Below are 16,652 nucleotides of genomic sequence, written 5' to 3'. Positions count from 1 at the left end.
CATAGTGATCAGGTCTCACACATGTACCCATGAGAGGACCCCTGGGGATCCCAGGAGGGGGAAAAGCCTTCACCTTCACTGGAATAGTGGAGGGGGCCAAAAGCCTCCATCTCCTCTCAAGGGGTGTGGTAAGAGAGTCTGGTTGCTAGGTGGCGTAGGCAGGCACAAAAAGGGAAAAGAGAAGGAGGAGTAAACAGTCTAGAGTCTGCAGCAGAGTGTGGAGGAGTGAGGAGCAGGAAAGTGAAGCTCAGACAGGAGCAGCAGTGAAGGTCCCAGATGTGAGCCGGTTCAGAGCAGAGCCCAGGGAGCTCCGAGGAGAGCTGACCCCTTCCCCTGGGCTGCTGTAGTCTGACAGCGTCCGCGCAGTGGCTACCGACGGGGGAGAACGGTCAACTAGGAGTGCTACCCGAAATCCATCTTCAGCTAGAGAGAGAGCAACGGAGTGGGAAGTAAGGAGACTGCTAGAGAGTACCAGGCCCAAACGGGCGGCAGATCCCGAAGCGGAGATAGATCCAGCTTTCTTTTGCTAAACCTGCCGGTGTGGGGCTCTCCAAGCCCACGCCACAACACCACAAAAGCCGCAGCCACGTAGCCACAGTTAGGGCCCATAGGTCACAGGAGGCAAGCAGCTGGAGTGGCCTGGTCCAGGCGACAAGCAAACGGCAAACGAAGGGGAGAGAGGCTGCAGCATCTTCCCTGGGTGACCCCCATAGGGACTCAAAGTCGGGGTTACCCCAAACCACCAAGGGCTAAGGAAGGCGAGTTAGTAGTCACCCTCACAAGTCAGCCTGAAGGACACCTGGTTCCAGCCTGGTTCATCCCAGCTACGCCCGGGTTACTCACCCTGCCATCTGAAGTGAGTAAAAACCCTGAAAGACATTCTGCCTGTGTGGAGTTATTCTGCGCCTTGTGGTTCTACGCACCTACACCGGGCCCTGGGGCTTGCCTCACTCTCAGGAGGCTATTCCAACTAACTGCACTCACCATCAGCCCCAGGTGTCCCTCAACCTGCAGTGGCGGTCCCCCACTGACCGCAATACTGAGAGTGGCGTCACGACAAGAAGAAGATCTCCTACCTGTGACAGATCCAGCCGAGTGGAGTCCCTGAAGGTAATGCACCGACACAACACCTGTGGGGCTTTACATCTGGCGTCACGAACAGGATAAGGACTAGACCTGTTCAGACAGGTGACCATGTGCCTGGGCGGTCCGCTTGAAAAATTGGAAGCGCCGCCATATTGCCACCATGAAAAGCGCGCTGAAAAACAACAGCAGCCCGCGCTGGGAGAAGTTACCGCCCACGAAGAGGTGTGGCTACCCAGAGATCCCCTGCAGAGTTCTGACCTCGCTTGTGAAGAGAGCGGAAGCGTCCAGAGACGGCGGGAAGGAAAGAGAGCCAGAAGCCTGCTGCTGAAAGAGGCAGAGCGGAAACTGAACAGCTTGCTACTAGAGGCAACGGCGAGTCCACTGCTGGGAAATCGTGCAGAAGAGGGCGCAGAAGAAATGGCGTCTGACCGCAGAAACCCAGAACCGGGCTCCGCTGCCTGGTGGTATCGGGAGCTGGCCCAGTTCTGCGACCGACTGGAGACCCGGGTCGTGGAGCAGATCAGAGAAGAACGCATGGAACTTCTGGAGATGGCTGCCGCGGTTCAGGCCTATGAGAGGGGAACCGCACGACGAGTGCCAGACCGGACGGCGACGACTCAGACCCCGATGCTGCCACCGATGGGTGAGTCCAGTATTACCCCTGCCGGCCCGGATGCCCCGACCCCTGTTGCCACGCCCGCGGTCCCTGAAGAGGCGCCCGGCGCGGCGACGCTGAACCAGGCCGCAACCACGCCGGGTGCGGCCCGCCAAGCCCCGGCCGCCGCAGCGATGCCCTGCTCGGCCCACCAAGACCCGGTCCCTGCAGCAACGCCCAGTCCGGCCCGCAAAGAACCGGCTGCCACCGCGACCCTCATCCACGCCGCAGGTGTGACGCTGACCCAGGCCGCCGCCATGCTAGGCCCGGCCCGCCGAGACCCCACCGCAGCAGCAACGCTCGTCCGCGCCGCAAGTGAGGTGCTGAACCAGGCCGCAGCCCCGACAGGTGCGGCCCGCCAAGCCCAGATCGCTGCAGCGACGCCCAGCCCAGCCTGCAAAGACCCCATCGCAGCTGCGACGCCGATCCAAGCTGCGCCAGAGACGCCCATCCAGGCCGCCGCCATGCCAGGCGCGGCCCGCCAAGACCAGGCCGCCGCCATATCGGGCGCGGCCCGCCAAGAAAAGACAGACGTACCATTTACCCCGGCCTGCAAGGCCAGAGCAGACACCGCTCCCCAGTCCAAAGAGGTCCCTGCTAGGAAGCCCACGCTGGGGGAGGACCCCGCATACTGGCAGCTGAAGGCTGACATGGAGGCCAAGTTTCCACAATGGTTGGTGGACCAGTACATACTCCCTCCGCATACCCCCAAGACGACTCCTGCAGCAATCATGCCAAAAAGATCCCTGCCTGGGCCTGCTGAAGAAAGTCCATCCCCAGCACTGCCACCAAAGGAGTGCTCAGAGGAACTAAGGGGGAGGGGAGGCCAGGAAGCTGAGGAGCTGACTCAGGAGATACCAACAGTGGATCCATGCCCAGAGCCGGAGATGTTGCCATATTCTCGCTGGGATGAAGAGGAAGATTTATCCAGCAACCTCACCTGGGAGCCTGCCAGCAGTGAAGCAGCCACCCAGCAGAATCAAGCCCGCAAGACACGGCGCCGTAGCCGAAACCAGTTGTCACCTGCTCCGCCATCCCCAAAGCAAAGAGATGACATAACGGCCAGAGACCTAGAAGAAAAACGGTTCCTGAGAAGAGCCAAAGCACAGGTCAGAGGACCCCTTTGTAGAGGAATTGTGGAAGACTTTAGCCTGAAGTCAGGATACGGGTTCATCGTTGCACCTGGTATCAAAGAAGGCATTTTTGTCAATAGGAGAGACGTCAGAGCTAATCTGCCCAGAGGACACCCTGGCAGAAACTTAAAAATGGGAGACTCCGTACAGTTTACCCTGCACCAAGGAGAAAGAGGGTGGTATGCCCTAGATGTAGTGCCATGTCCCAAAGAAGAAAGGAAAGACAGCCATAAAGAAAGAAAAGACCAAAGACCTAATGAAGAGACAACTACAGATGAAGAAAAAGGTCAAGAAAGCAACAGGTGCCGCAGCCCTACAGGCCCAAGCCCTGGTGAAGAGGAATCCGCCTAAGTTTAAGTAAAGTACAGCAAGTTTTGACCAGTTTGGAAAGTTTGTTTTGCAACGTTTTAAAGTTCAAGAATGTGCCCACATAAACTATTGTGAGAAATAAACCTTAAGGCTATGAACTGGCTATAGCCACAAACTCTCGCAGTGTAAATAGTTACACCAGAGGGCACCACCACCACCAGAGTCAGCCTGTTTAGGGGCTTGGCTCGTCTGCAACCAGGAGGAGCCCGTCCGTATATAGGGCCTTGGCTCGCCTGCGACCAGAGAGCATGCCTGTTTATGGGGCCTGGCTCTCCACCACAAAGAGGGTACCTGGTCAGCACCAACTGTGGAGGCCGCCTCTGCATCCTGCCAGAAGAGGCTGAAGGCGCGGATCCACTAGGCCAGGTATACCCTGAAGACCACCAGCCCAGGAAAGCCGCCTCTACATCCTGCCAGAAGTGGCTGAAGTCGCGGCCAACGTGAAAGGGTTTTGGGTGGGTTAACGGACTTGTGGGTGGAGGGTGGTGATGTATGGTACCTGGTGCTTTTAAAAATGTTTTACATGTTTTAATGTTTTATGCATTTTAAAATGTTGTCTTGCAGCCCGAGGACGTGCTGGTGATAACTAAGGGGGAATGTGGCGCCCCTGACCTGGTCAGGCACCACTGAGTACTGCACCCATGCTGGGGACAGTACAATACAGGTAATCCAGAAGGCTGACCGGGGTGTGGAACACAGGCGCATAGTGATCAGGTCTCACACATGTACCCATGAGAGGACCCCTGGGGATCCCAGGAGGGGGAAAAGCCTTCACCTTCACTGGAATAGTGGAGGGGGCCAAAAGCCTCCATCTCCTCTCAAGGGGTGTGGTAAGAGAGTCTGGTTGCTAGGTGGCGTAGGCAGGCACAAAAAGGGAAAAGAGAAGGAGGAGTAAACAGTCTAGAGTCTGCAGCAGAGTGTGGAGGAGTGAGGAGCAGGAAAGTGAAGCTCAGACAGGAGCAGCAGTGAAGGTCCCAGATGTGAGCCGGTTCAGAGCAGAGTCCAGGGAGCTCCGAGGAGAGCTGACCCCTTCCCCTGGGCTGCTGTAGTCTGACAGCGTCCGCGCAGTGGCTACCGACGGGGGAGAACGGTCAACTAGGAGTGCTACCCGAAATCCATCTTCAGCTAGAGAGAGAGCAACGGAGTGGGAAGTAAGGAGACTGCTAGAGAGTACCAGGCCCAAACGGGCGGCAGATCCCGAAGCGGAGATAGATCCAGCTTTCTTTTGCTAAACCTGCCGGTGTGGGGCTCTCCAAGCCCACGCCACAACACCACAAAAGCCGCAGCCACGTAGCCACAGTTAGGGCCCATAGGTCACAGGAGGCAAGCAGCTGGAGTGGCCTGGTCCAGGCGACAAGCAAACGGCAAACGAAGGGGAGAGAGGCTGCAGCATCTTCCCTGGGTGACCCCCATAGGGACTCAAAGTCGGGGTTACCCCAAACCACCAAGGGCTAAGGAAGGCGAGTTAGTAGTCACCCTCACAAGTCAGCCTGAAGGACACCTGGTTCCAGCCTGGTTCATCCCAGCTACGCCCGGGTTACTCACCCTGCCATCTGAAGTGAGTAAAAACCCTGAAAGACATTCTGCCTGTGTGGAGTTATTCTGCGCCTTGTGGTTCTACGCACCTACACCGGGCCCTGGGGCTTGCCTCACTCTCAGGAGGCTATTCCAACTAACTGCACTCACCATCAGCCCCAGGTGTCCCTCAACCTGCAGTGGCGGTCCCCCACTGACCGCAATACTGAGAGTGGCGTCACGACAAGAAGAAGATCTCCTACCTGTGACAGATCCAGCCGAGTGGAGTCCCTGAAGGTAATGCACCGACACAACACCTGTGGGGCTTCACATACGCCACAAGAAAACATGTCTAAATATCGAGCTCTGTTGTTTATTATTCATTCAGCTGGATAACTGGATTTAAAGGGGTATTCCATCTCCAAGATCCTATCTCCAATATATAAAAGGTGGAATAGCAATAATATCAGCAAATACCAATATTTGGAAATGTAGAATAGTTCTCCTGATTAGGCATGCCCTTACCTTATGAGCAGGACATTGAAGCTTTGGTAGCAACCGTTACGACATGGACTCTGCTGCTGTGGACCCGGGGAGAGTGAGTGCAGATTCTTTGCACCCACACTCCTCACATGGAAGGTCTGCACTCCTAGAAAATGGGGGATACGTTCCCTGAGTGTCTCCCCCCATATTCTAGACAGTCCAGAGTCGTCGTGGGACCCCCTTATTTTTTTTCTTACAATAAATTGGTGAAAGAGGGAATGTTTTGGGGAATGTTTTTTCAAATACATTTTTTTTGTCGATTTTTTTTGTTAGTACTGACAGTTTATGATGTCGGGTATCTGATAGACGCCATGACATCACAAACTGCTGGGCTTGATGTCAGGTGACTTTACAGCTAGTATCAACCCCATTTATTACCTCGTTTGCCACTGCACCAGGGCACGGGATGAGCTGGGGTGAAGCGCCAGGACTGGCGCATCTACTGGATGCGCCACGTCTGGGGTACCTGCGGCCTGCTATTTTTAGGCTGTGAAGGCCCAATAACTATGGACCTTCCCACCCTGAGAAAACCAGACCACAGCTGTCCGCTTTACCTTGGCTGGTGATCCAATTTGGGGGGACCCTACGTTTTTTTGTAATTATTAATATTTATAAAATAATTGTAAAAAAAGAGCCTGGGGTGACCTCCACATTGGATCCCCAACCATGGTAAAGCTGCCAGCTGTGGTTTTCAGGCTACAGCCGTCTGCTTTACCCTAGCTGGCTATCAAAAATTGGGGGACCCAACGTCATTTTTTTTTAACTATTTTTTAAAGAGAAAAAATTAATGGGCTTCCCTGTATTTTGATTGCCAGCCAAGGTAACGCCAGGCAGATGGGGGTGGCAACCCGTAGCTGTCTGCTTTATCTGCACTGAGAATCAAAAATACCACGGAGCGCTACGTCATTTTTTTTTAAGATTTATTTTTACAGCACTGTGATGTCCAGCAATCAAAATACAGGGAAGCCCTTTTTGTTTTTTGTTATTTAAAAAAAGAATAAAAAAAAAATATATATATGTGCTCCCGCTGCATTTTTTGTATTGCTTACTAAGCAATAGTAATCCAAGCAGCTACTGGCTGCTAACCCCCACTGCTTGGTGTTACCTTCACTGGCAATGGAAAATCCAGGGAAGCATTTTTTTTTTTTGCCAAAAAGCTACAAAAAAATGAAGTGCGCTTCGCCATATTTTTGTATGCTAGCCAGGTACAGCAGGCAGGTACGGCTGCCCCCAAACCCCAGCTGCCTATTTGTACCCAGCTGGGAACTACAAATATAGGGAAGCCCTTTTTTACTTAATTCATGAATTTTATGAAATAATTAAAAAAAAAAAAACGATGTAGGCTTCTCCCCATTTTTGTGTCCAGCCGGGTACAACTAGGCAGCTGGGGATTGGAATCCTCAGCACAGGTTAGCCCGAGGTTTCTGGGCCCCTCTGCTGCAAATTGAAGTCCGCAGCCGCCCCAGAAAATGGCGCTCTCATAGATGCGCCATCATCTGGCGCTGTATCCAACTCTTCCAACAGCCCTGGAGCCGGGTGGCTTGTTGGGTAATCATGAGTTAATACTGGCTTTGTTTTACTAGCTAGTATTAAGTCAAAGATTCTTAATGTCAGCCACGTTTGACCCGGCCATTAAGAATCTCCAATAAAGGGTTAAAAAAAAACACCACACAGAAAAAAATACTTTAATAGAAATAAATACACAGACACATTAGAGACTCCATGTGTATTACCCCCTGTCACCCCTCCACGATCCTGCTCTTCTGTCTTCTTTCCCCTTCAACACATGCAGCGCTTCTACATCAGACAACGCTGCATGGGGAAGATGCTGTGCTCCGTGCAGAAATCACTCTGTGAGAGTGACCACAGGCTCCCGGCTGTAAGCTGTGGCACGGGTTGCCATAGCAACGGTGCTCCGATTACGTGATTCCGGTGCCGTGCCGCTGCATACTGGTAGTGGGGCGTCCCAGTCACCGCTACCAAGCGCGTTGCTATGGCAACGGTGATCTCCGTTATTGACTGGCTGTGTCAGTCGGTCAGGAGCCGGCTTCTGCGGACGCTAGTAACTACGGTAAACATCAGGTAACCAAGAAGCCCTTTCCTTGGTTACCCGATGTTTACTTTCGTTACCAGCGTCCGCCGCTTTCACGCTGTCAGTGCCGGCTCCCTGCACACATAGCCAGACTACACATTGGGTTAAATTAACCCGATGTGTACTTTGGCTAGGAGTGCAGGGAGCCAGCGCTAAGCGGTGTGCGCTGGTAACCAAGGTAAATATCTGGTTGGTTACCCGATATTTACCTTAGTTACCAGGCGCAGCATCGCTTCCTTGCGTGCTGCTGGCTGGGGGCTGGTCACTGGTTGCTGGTGAGATCTGCCTGTGTGACAGCTCACCAGCAACCCGTGTAATGACGCTCCAGCGATCCCTGCCAGGTCAGGTTGCTGGTGGGATCGCTGGAGCGTCGCTTAGTGTGACGGTACCTTAAGGGAACGGGGAAACAGAGCGGGGAGTCGACCGTGTACTAGAGCATGTCGCCGGTACACAGCGATACACAAACGTGCACTGCGTAATAGAGAGATGCAATCACAGGTCCTACATGGCGCGTCATAGCCATGTGACCAGTCTTTAGCCAATGAGATAATAGACACGTGACTGGTCACATGGCTATTTTGACGTCCCGATAGGTCCTGCATCACTGCTGGTGTTCCCGGAGGACGCAGCGATTACCGATGGAAAAGCTGCAGGAGACAGAGTGCAGGACGCATCCCGGGGACAGGTAAGTGTTATGGCAATGTTTATTAACTGTATGTGTACATTTATAATGCATTTTTATGTGTTTGTGATTGCCTCCCATTGTTTCCTATGGGTTCGAGTGGTTCATCGAACCGGTTCGCCGAACCGAACTCGAACCGAGCTCGAGCCAAACCGCGACCGGTTTGCTCATCTCTATTGATCACATTTCTGTTGTGCGAGGTTGGGGGGAGAGGGCAGAGGAAGGAAGAATGATTCTCACCTCTCCGCCACCAACACAGCAAGGACATGGTCTTCCTGGATGCGCAATACACATGAGCGCCTTCTTGCTGCACCACCTACAACATGACCCTCGGATTGTCCAAATTCAAAGGAATGCTGACTACTGGGTTACCACACTCTTAGATCCTCGGTACAAGACAAAATTTGGCAAAATAAGTCCTGCCATAGAAAGGGACACATATGCAGGAGTATCAGCAGAAGCTGGTACGCAATCTTACATCTGCTTTTCCATTAAACACCAGTGGTGCACAGAGTGAATCTCAACGCTTTGTCATGGATAGGAGGAAATGGTCTTTCACTTGTCCACATCTGAGGGACCGAGGGGTGGATGCTGTGCTGAGATGGCATAGAGTAGGGTGCCCCTGCAGAGTTGCAAATTTGGTCATATACAAAATGAGTGGAAAAAGGCCAGATGCTGGTGGAAAGGGGAACAGGTGTGTTAGAAAGAGGAAAAAAGTTTGTGTCTGTGGGTTTGGTGGTTAAGCAACAGTAACATCTGCTGAAGAAACGCCATCTGTTACGGGGGGACTGGCAGATTTGGATAAGGTGGTATATATCCCAATCGCCAGTCTGGGTCCACCGTGCTCCTAGATGGAAAAGGAGATGCTGGCAACCCAAAGGTTAGGCGGAGGATACTGAGCTGGGTGGCTCTGAAACAAATAGTAGCCTGAACCGAGTTAGATGACAATCGGATCTGGAGACTGGGAACCCTGTTAGTGTCACAGGGTCCACACACCCACCCAGCCCAGGAACTCCCTGTTAACAACACAGGGGCCATTGGGTACATTGTCCGTCTGTGTAGGGGGCACACCTGTGAACAGCAGGCGCAGCAGCAGCACAGTTAATGCCACTGTGTTGTAGTAGCAGGACTGGTAGGACAGGAGCTGATCGTAACCGTTGTGCGTTACCAAGTGTTGTGGCGTCCTGCACCGACGCCCTATCCCTACCTACCTCTGGCCTAAAGCCGCAATGGGTTCAACACATGGAGGTGTGCTCTGTCTGAGCATAATAGAAGACTGCGCACCTCCTTGCTATCTCCAGCCCCTTTTCTAACCTGTGTCCGCCCCAACCCAGGGTGGACCACAATGCACCTCCATGAGCCAAAAGCAGAGTGCCACATCATCAGTGACATAGCCAGCGGCCTATCCGGAACCACCACTTCAATGATGACCTCATGGCAGCCACGCCCCAAACACCTCACCAGTCATCGTCTGACGAACAATGATGAGGTGCCAAATTATAGGGGCGGGCCTCTGCGAGCCAGTCCGGAGTGGCCACATCATCGGGACACCTGATGCCCTCTGGACTATCATGGAATGACACCTCACGGACATGGCCATTGAGTTCCTTAATGGACCTAGCCTCTGATGCAGTAAGTGCTGGAGCATGCTCATTTGCCTGAAAACAGTCTCAGAAAACAGACTATCAGCTTCTGCATGTTCTGTAGGCACAACACAGGACTTATGCGGGCTTTGCACGTTGCAACATCGCAAGCCGATGCTGCAATGTTGCACGCTCTAGTCCCCGCCCCCGTCGCAGGTACGATATCTTGTGATAGCTGGCGTAGCGAAAATTATCGCTACACCAGCTTCACATGCACTCACCTGCCCTGCGACCGTTGGTCTGGCCGGCGACCCGCCTCCTTCCTAAGGGGGCGGGTCGTGCGGCGTCATAGCGACGTCACACGGCAGGCGGCCAATAGCGGCGGAGGGGCAAAGATGAGCGGGATGTAAACATCCCGCCCACCTCCTTCCTTCCGCATAGCCGGCGGCGGCAGGTAAGGTGAAGTTCCTCGCTCCTGTGGCGTTATACACAGCGATGTGTGCTGCCGCATGAGCGAGAAACTACATCGTACCTGTCGCTGCAGCATAATTATGAAAAAGTTGGAGCCTGCAACGATGATACGATAACGACGCTTTTGCACTCGTTAATCGTATCATCTAGCATTTACACACTACAATCTCGAAAGTGACGCCGGAAGTGCGTCACTTTCGATTTGACCCCACCGACATCGCATGTGTGATGTTGCAACGTGCAAAGCCGCCCTTAGACACGGCACGGAGTCCAAATACCTGTGCAAAGAGGCTTTTTGCACTAATTGTGGGAGAATGCACAGTAGCACAAACTGACGACTTCGCCTAAGGCCCGTTTCACACGTCAGTGAAAAACACAGACGTTTTTCACTGGCGTGTAAAACACGCACATGTCCCTGCGTGTGCCGAAAATCATGGCACACGTGGGTTGTCTAAGTGCAATCCGGGTTCCGTTCTCCGTGGCCCGTGATTGCACTTAGAGATTCACTCACCTGCGCCCACTCCCGCTGTCCGTGGTGCTGAATCCTCCCGCGACGCAGCATCCGGCCGGCGGTGACCCCTGCAGGACCTGCTTCCGGGTCGGCTGTGTCGCGCATAATGAATATGCGCGACAGTAATCAGCCGGCACAGAAGGAGCAGGGAGAACGGGCTGCAGAGGACATCGCTGGACGCCGGGTGAATTAAAATGTTTATTATTTTAAAAGCACGTTTTTTTCTGGCACGTGTTTCACGGACCACACCACTGCGTGGTCCGTGGAACATCAGTGATGCCAGAAAAAAATGGATATGTCTCCGTGCAGCAATCACGCACACGCGGGTACGCTGCACGGAGACACGTGCAGTGACAAATCACTGACGTGTGAGCAGACCCATTCATTAGAATGGATCTGCGTATGTCAGTGATTCTGGTACGTTTAAAAAAAAGCACAAACGTACCAGAATCACTGACGTGTGAAAGGGGCCTTACCTGCCTCCACCGGCAATGCAGAAGGAAGGAGGTGGGCGGGATGTTTACGTCCTGCTCATCTCTATCCCTCCGCTTCTATTGGCCGCCTGCCATGTGACGTCGCTATGACACCACACGACCCGCCCCCTTAGGAAGGAGGCGGGTCGCCAGTCAGAGCGATGTCGCAGGGCAGGTAAGTGCATGTGAAGCTGCTGTAGCGATAATGTTCGCTACGGCAGCTATCACAAGATATCACATGTGCGACAGGGACGGGTACTATCGCGCTCGGCATCGCTATCATCGGCTAGCGATGTCGCAGCGCGCAAAGTACCCCTTAGACGTGGATGAGGAAGCAGCCAGTTGGACGACCCGAGGGACGGACAAAAATGACAGCTGACGCCTGGGCACAACTGGAACCGCAGCTGGCTGCTTGCGTCTACGGCGGCACCGATTTGTACCACCAACTACCAGCCAAAATAAGAGGTGTAATTCTTCCCTTTAATAATCTGATATGATCCCTTTTTTCAGGGACACGACCATTGCTACCAAATGTAGATGAGGCAACAAAAGAGCAGGTGCTTCAATGGATCTCCAGTGCTCCATCAAGTGGCCTCTCCTCCACCTCAACTTCAATATCCCATATGCTCCATTCCTTTGTGGCGTCAACCCAATTGCACTTGCTTCCAAACAGCTCACAAGTTTCCACCAGCCCTGCTGAGTATGGGGTAACAGAGATGGTTAAGTCTGCAGAGCTGTTCAGTAGAGTTGAGCGCGGTTCGCGGTTCGAGGTTCTCCAGGTCGCGGCTCGAGTGATTTTGGGGGCTGTTCTAGATCGAACTAGAACTCGAGCTTTTTGCTAAAGCTCGATAGTTCTAGATACGTTCGAGAACGGTTCTAGCAGCAAAAAGACCAGCTAATTCCTAGCTGCCTCTCCGCTGTAATAGTGTAAGTCACTCTGTGACTCACACTATTATGAAATTTCAGTGTATAGTGTGCGGGAACAACGCATTCAGATCACTGCTGTATGGATAATGGCGATCGCCATTTTTTATTTTTTTCCTTGTCTTCCTTCCCTAAGCGCGTGCGTGTAGTGGGGCGGGCCAGCATGTCAGCCAATCCCAGACACACACACAGCTAAGTGGATGTTTAGCCAGAGAAGCAACGGCATGTGTGATAGGATGTCCATGTCACATGTCCCTGCATTATAAAACCGGACATTTTCCTCCAGCACGCCATTATCTGCCTTCTGTATCCTTGGTGTCAGACATCACTGGCGCAGCTCCGTCCTAAATCCTATCGCCGATACAGCTGTATGCGCTCCATCCACAGCACTGGACAGCTTAGGGAGAGCACTTTCTATCAGTCCTTTTAAGGACTCGTACCGGCAGGGTCAGAGCCATAGGTGACAGGTCCTGAAAACAGAGACAGCGTCTGTGTAGCTAAGGTCAGGGATTTCGATGCTGCATTTCCCCATTAGGAGGGAATAGAAAGGCAGGCTTCCATTCCTCTACCCAGAGACCCACAATCCTGGCACTGTACCCTGCTGTCCTATGCACACTCCAACTCATTATAACTAAGTCATTATACTAGCAAACACTCAGTGTACCTAGTGGCATCCTAAACGTGGCTATTGGACTTTGCTATAGTCCCACTAGTGCAAAGATATTTGCAGCACCTCTGCCTGCATTGCACACTCCAACTCATTATAACTAAGCCACTATACTAGCAAACACTCAGTGTACCTAGTGGCATCCTAAACGTGGCTATTGGACTTTGCTATAGTCCCACTAGTGCAAAGATATTTGCAGCACCTCTGCCTGCATTGCACACTCCAACTCATTATAACTAAGCCATTATACTAGCAAACACTCAGTGTACCTAGTGGCATCCTAAACGTGGCTATTGGACTTTGCTATAGTCCCACTAGTGCAAAGATATTTGCAGCACGTCTGCCTGCATTGCACACTCAAACTCATTGTTACTAAGCCATTATACTAGCAAACACTCAGTGTACCTAGTGGCATCCTAAACGTGGCTGTTGGACATTTTCCTCCAGCACGCCATTATCTGCCTTCTGCGTCCTTTGTGTCAGTCATCACTGGCGCAGCTCCTATCTCCGATACTGCTGTGTACGCTCCATACACAGCGCTGTACAGCATAGGGATAGCACTTTCTATCAGTCCTTTTAAGGGCTCATACCGGCAGGGTCAGAGCCATAAGTGACAGGTCCATGAAAACAGAGTTTAACAGCTACACAAGATGACAGCGTCTGTGTAGCTAAGGTCAGGGATTTCCTCACTGCATTTCCCCATTAGGAGGGATAGAAAGGCAGGCTTCCTTTCCTCTACCCAGAGACCCACAACCCTGGCACTGTACCCTCCTGCCCTTTGCACACTCAAACTCATTGTTACTAAGCCACAATACTAGCAAACACTGAGTGAACTTAGTGGCATCCTAAACGTGGCTGTTTGACTTCTGTATTGTCCCACTAGTGCAAAGATATTTGCAGCACGTCTGCCTGCATTGCACACTCAAACTCATTGTTACTAAGCCATTATACTAGCAAACACTGAGTGAACTCAGTGGCATCCTAAAAGTGGCTGTTGGACTTCAGTATTGTCCCACTAGTGCAAAGATATTTGCAGCACCTCTGCCTGCATTGCACACTCAAACTCATTGTTACTAAGCCATTATACTAGCAAACACTGAGTGAACTTAGTGGCATCCTAAACGTGGCTGTTGGACTTCTGTATTGTCCCACTAGTGCAAAGATATTTGCAGCACCTCTGCCTGCATTGCACACTTAAACTCATTGTTACTAAGCCATTATACTAGCAAACACTGAGTGAACTTAGTGGCATCCTAAAAGTGGCTGTTGGACTTCAGTATTGTCCCACTAGTGCAAAGATATTTGCAGCACCTCTGCCTGCATTTCACACTCAAACTCATTGTTACTAAGCCATTATACTAGCAAACACTGAGTGAAATTAGTGGCATCCTAAACGTGGCTGTTGGACTTCTGTATTGTCTCACTAGTGCAAAGATATTTGCAGCACGTCTGCCTGCATTGCACACTCAAACTCATTGTTACTAAGCCATAATACTAGCAAACACTGAGTGAACTTAGTGGCATCCTAAACGTGGCTGTTGGACTTCTGTATTGTCCCACTAGTGCAAAGATATTTGCAGCACGTCTGCCTGCATTGCACACTCACACTCATTGTTACTAAGCCATTATACTAGTAAACACTGAGTGAACTTAGTGGCATCCTAAACGTGGCTGTTGGACTTCTGTATTGTCCCACTAGTGCAAAGATATTTGCAGGACGTCTGCCTGCATTGCACACTCAAACTCATTGTTACTAAGCCATTATACTAGCAAACACTGAGTGAACTTAGTGGCATCCTAAAAGTGGCTTTTGGACTTCTGTATTGTCCCACTAGTGCAAAGATATTTGCAGCACGTCTGCCTGCATTGCACACTCAAACTCATTGTTACTAACCCATTATACTAGCAAACACTGAGTAAACTTAGTGGCATCCTAAAAGTGGCTGTTGGACTTCTGTATTGTCCCACTAGTGCAAAGATATTTGCAGCACGTCTGCCTGCATTGCACACTCAAACTCATTGTTACGAAGCCATTATACTAGCAAACACTGAGTGAACTTAGTGGCATCCTAAACGTGGCTGTTGGACTTCTGTATTTTCCCACTAGTGCAAAGATATTTGCAGCACGTCTTCCTGCATTGCACACTCAAACTCATTGTTACTAAGCCATTATACTAGCAAACACTGAGTGAACTTAGTGGCATCCCAAACGTGGCTGTTGGACTTCTGTATTGTCCCACTAGTGCAAAGATATTTGTAGAACCTTTGCCTGCATTGCATACTCAAACTCATTGTTACTAAGCCATTATACTAGCAAACACTGAGTGAACTTAGTGGCATCCTAAAAGTGGCTGTTGGAATTCAGTATTGTCCCACTAGTGTAAAGATATTTGCAGCACGTCTGCCTGCATTGCACATTCAAACTCATTGTTACTAAGCCATTATACTAGCAAACACTGAGTGAACTTAGTGGCATCCTAAACGTGGCTGTTGGACTTCTGTATTGTCCCACTAGTGCAAAGATATTTGCAGCACGTCTGCCTGCATTGCACACTCAAACTCATTGTAACTAAGCCATTATATTAACAAACACTGAGTAAACTTAGTGGCATCCTAAAAGTGGCTGTTGGACTTCTGTATTGTCCCACTAGTGCAAAGATATTTGCAGCACGTCTGCCTGCATTGCACACTCAAACTCATTGTTACTAACCCATTATACTAGCAAACACTGAGTAAACTTAGTGGCATCCTAAAAGTGGCTGTTGGACTTCTGCATTGTCCCACTAGTGCAAAGATATTTGCAGCACGTCTGCCTGCATTGCACACTCAAACTCATTGTTACTAAGCCATTATACTAGCAAACACTGAGTTAACTTAGTGGCATCCTAAACGTGGCTGTTGGAATTCTGTATTGTCCCACTAGTGCAAAGATATTTGTAGCACCTTTGCCTGCATTGCACACTCAAACTCATTGTTACTAAGCCATTATACTAGCAAACACTGAGTGAACTTAGTGGCATCCTAAAAGTGGCTGTTGGACTTCAGTATTGTCCCACTAGTGTAAAGATATTTGCAGCACGTCTGCCTGCATTGCACACTCAAACTCATTGTTACTAAGCCATTATACTAGCAAACACTGAGTGAACTTAGTGGCATCCTAAACGTGGCTGTTCAACTTCTGTATTGTCCTACTAGTGCAAAGATATTTGCAGGACGTCTGCCTGCATTGCACACTCAAACTCATTGTTACTAAGCCATTATACTAGCAAACACTGAGTGAACTTAGTGGCATCCTAAACGTGGCTGTTGGACTTCTGTATTGTCCCACTAGTGCAAAGATATTTGCAGCACATTTGCCTGCATTGCACACTCAAACTCATTGTTACTAAGCCATTATACTAGCAAACACTGAGTGAACTTAGTGGCATCCTAAACGTGGCTGTTGGACTTCTGTATTGTCCCACTAGTGCAAAGATATTTGCAGCACGTCTGCATGCATTGCACACTTTACTAAGCCATTATACTAGCAAACACTGAGTAAACTTAGTGGCATCCTAAAAGTGGCTGTTGGACTTCGGAATTGTCCCACTAGTGCAAAGATATTTGCAGCACGTCTGCCTGCATTGCACACTTTACTAAGCCATTATACTAGCAAACACTGAGTAAACTTAGTGGCATCCTAAAAGTGGCTGTTGGACTTCTGTATTGTCCCACTAGTGCAAAGATATTTGCAGCACCTCTGCCTGCATTGCACATTCAAACTCATTGTTACTAAGCCATTATACTAGCAAGCACTGAGTAAACTTAGTGGCATCCTAAACGTGACTGTTGGACTTTTGTATTGTCCCACTAGTGCAAAGATATTTGCAGCACGTCTGCCTGCATTGCACACTCAAACTCATTGTTACTAAGCCATTATACTAGCAAACACTGAGTGAACTTAGTGGC

This window comes from Anomaloglossus baeobatrachus, chromosome 6 (genome assembly GCF_048569485.1).
Source record: "Anomaloglossus baeobatrachus isolate aAnoBae1 chromosome 6, aAnoBae1.hap1, whole genome shotgun sequence".
Taxonomy (NCBI): domain Eukaryota; kingdom Metazoa; phylum Chordata; class Amphibia; order Anura; family Aromobatidae; genus Anomaloglossus; species Anomaloglossus baeobatrachus.
This window is presented reverse-complemented; position numbering follows the sequence as displayed.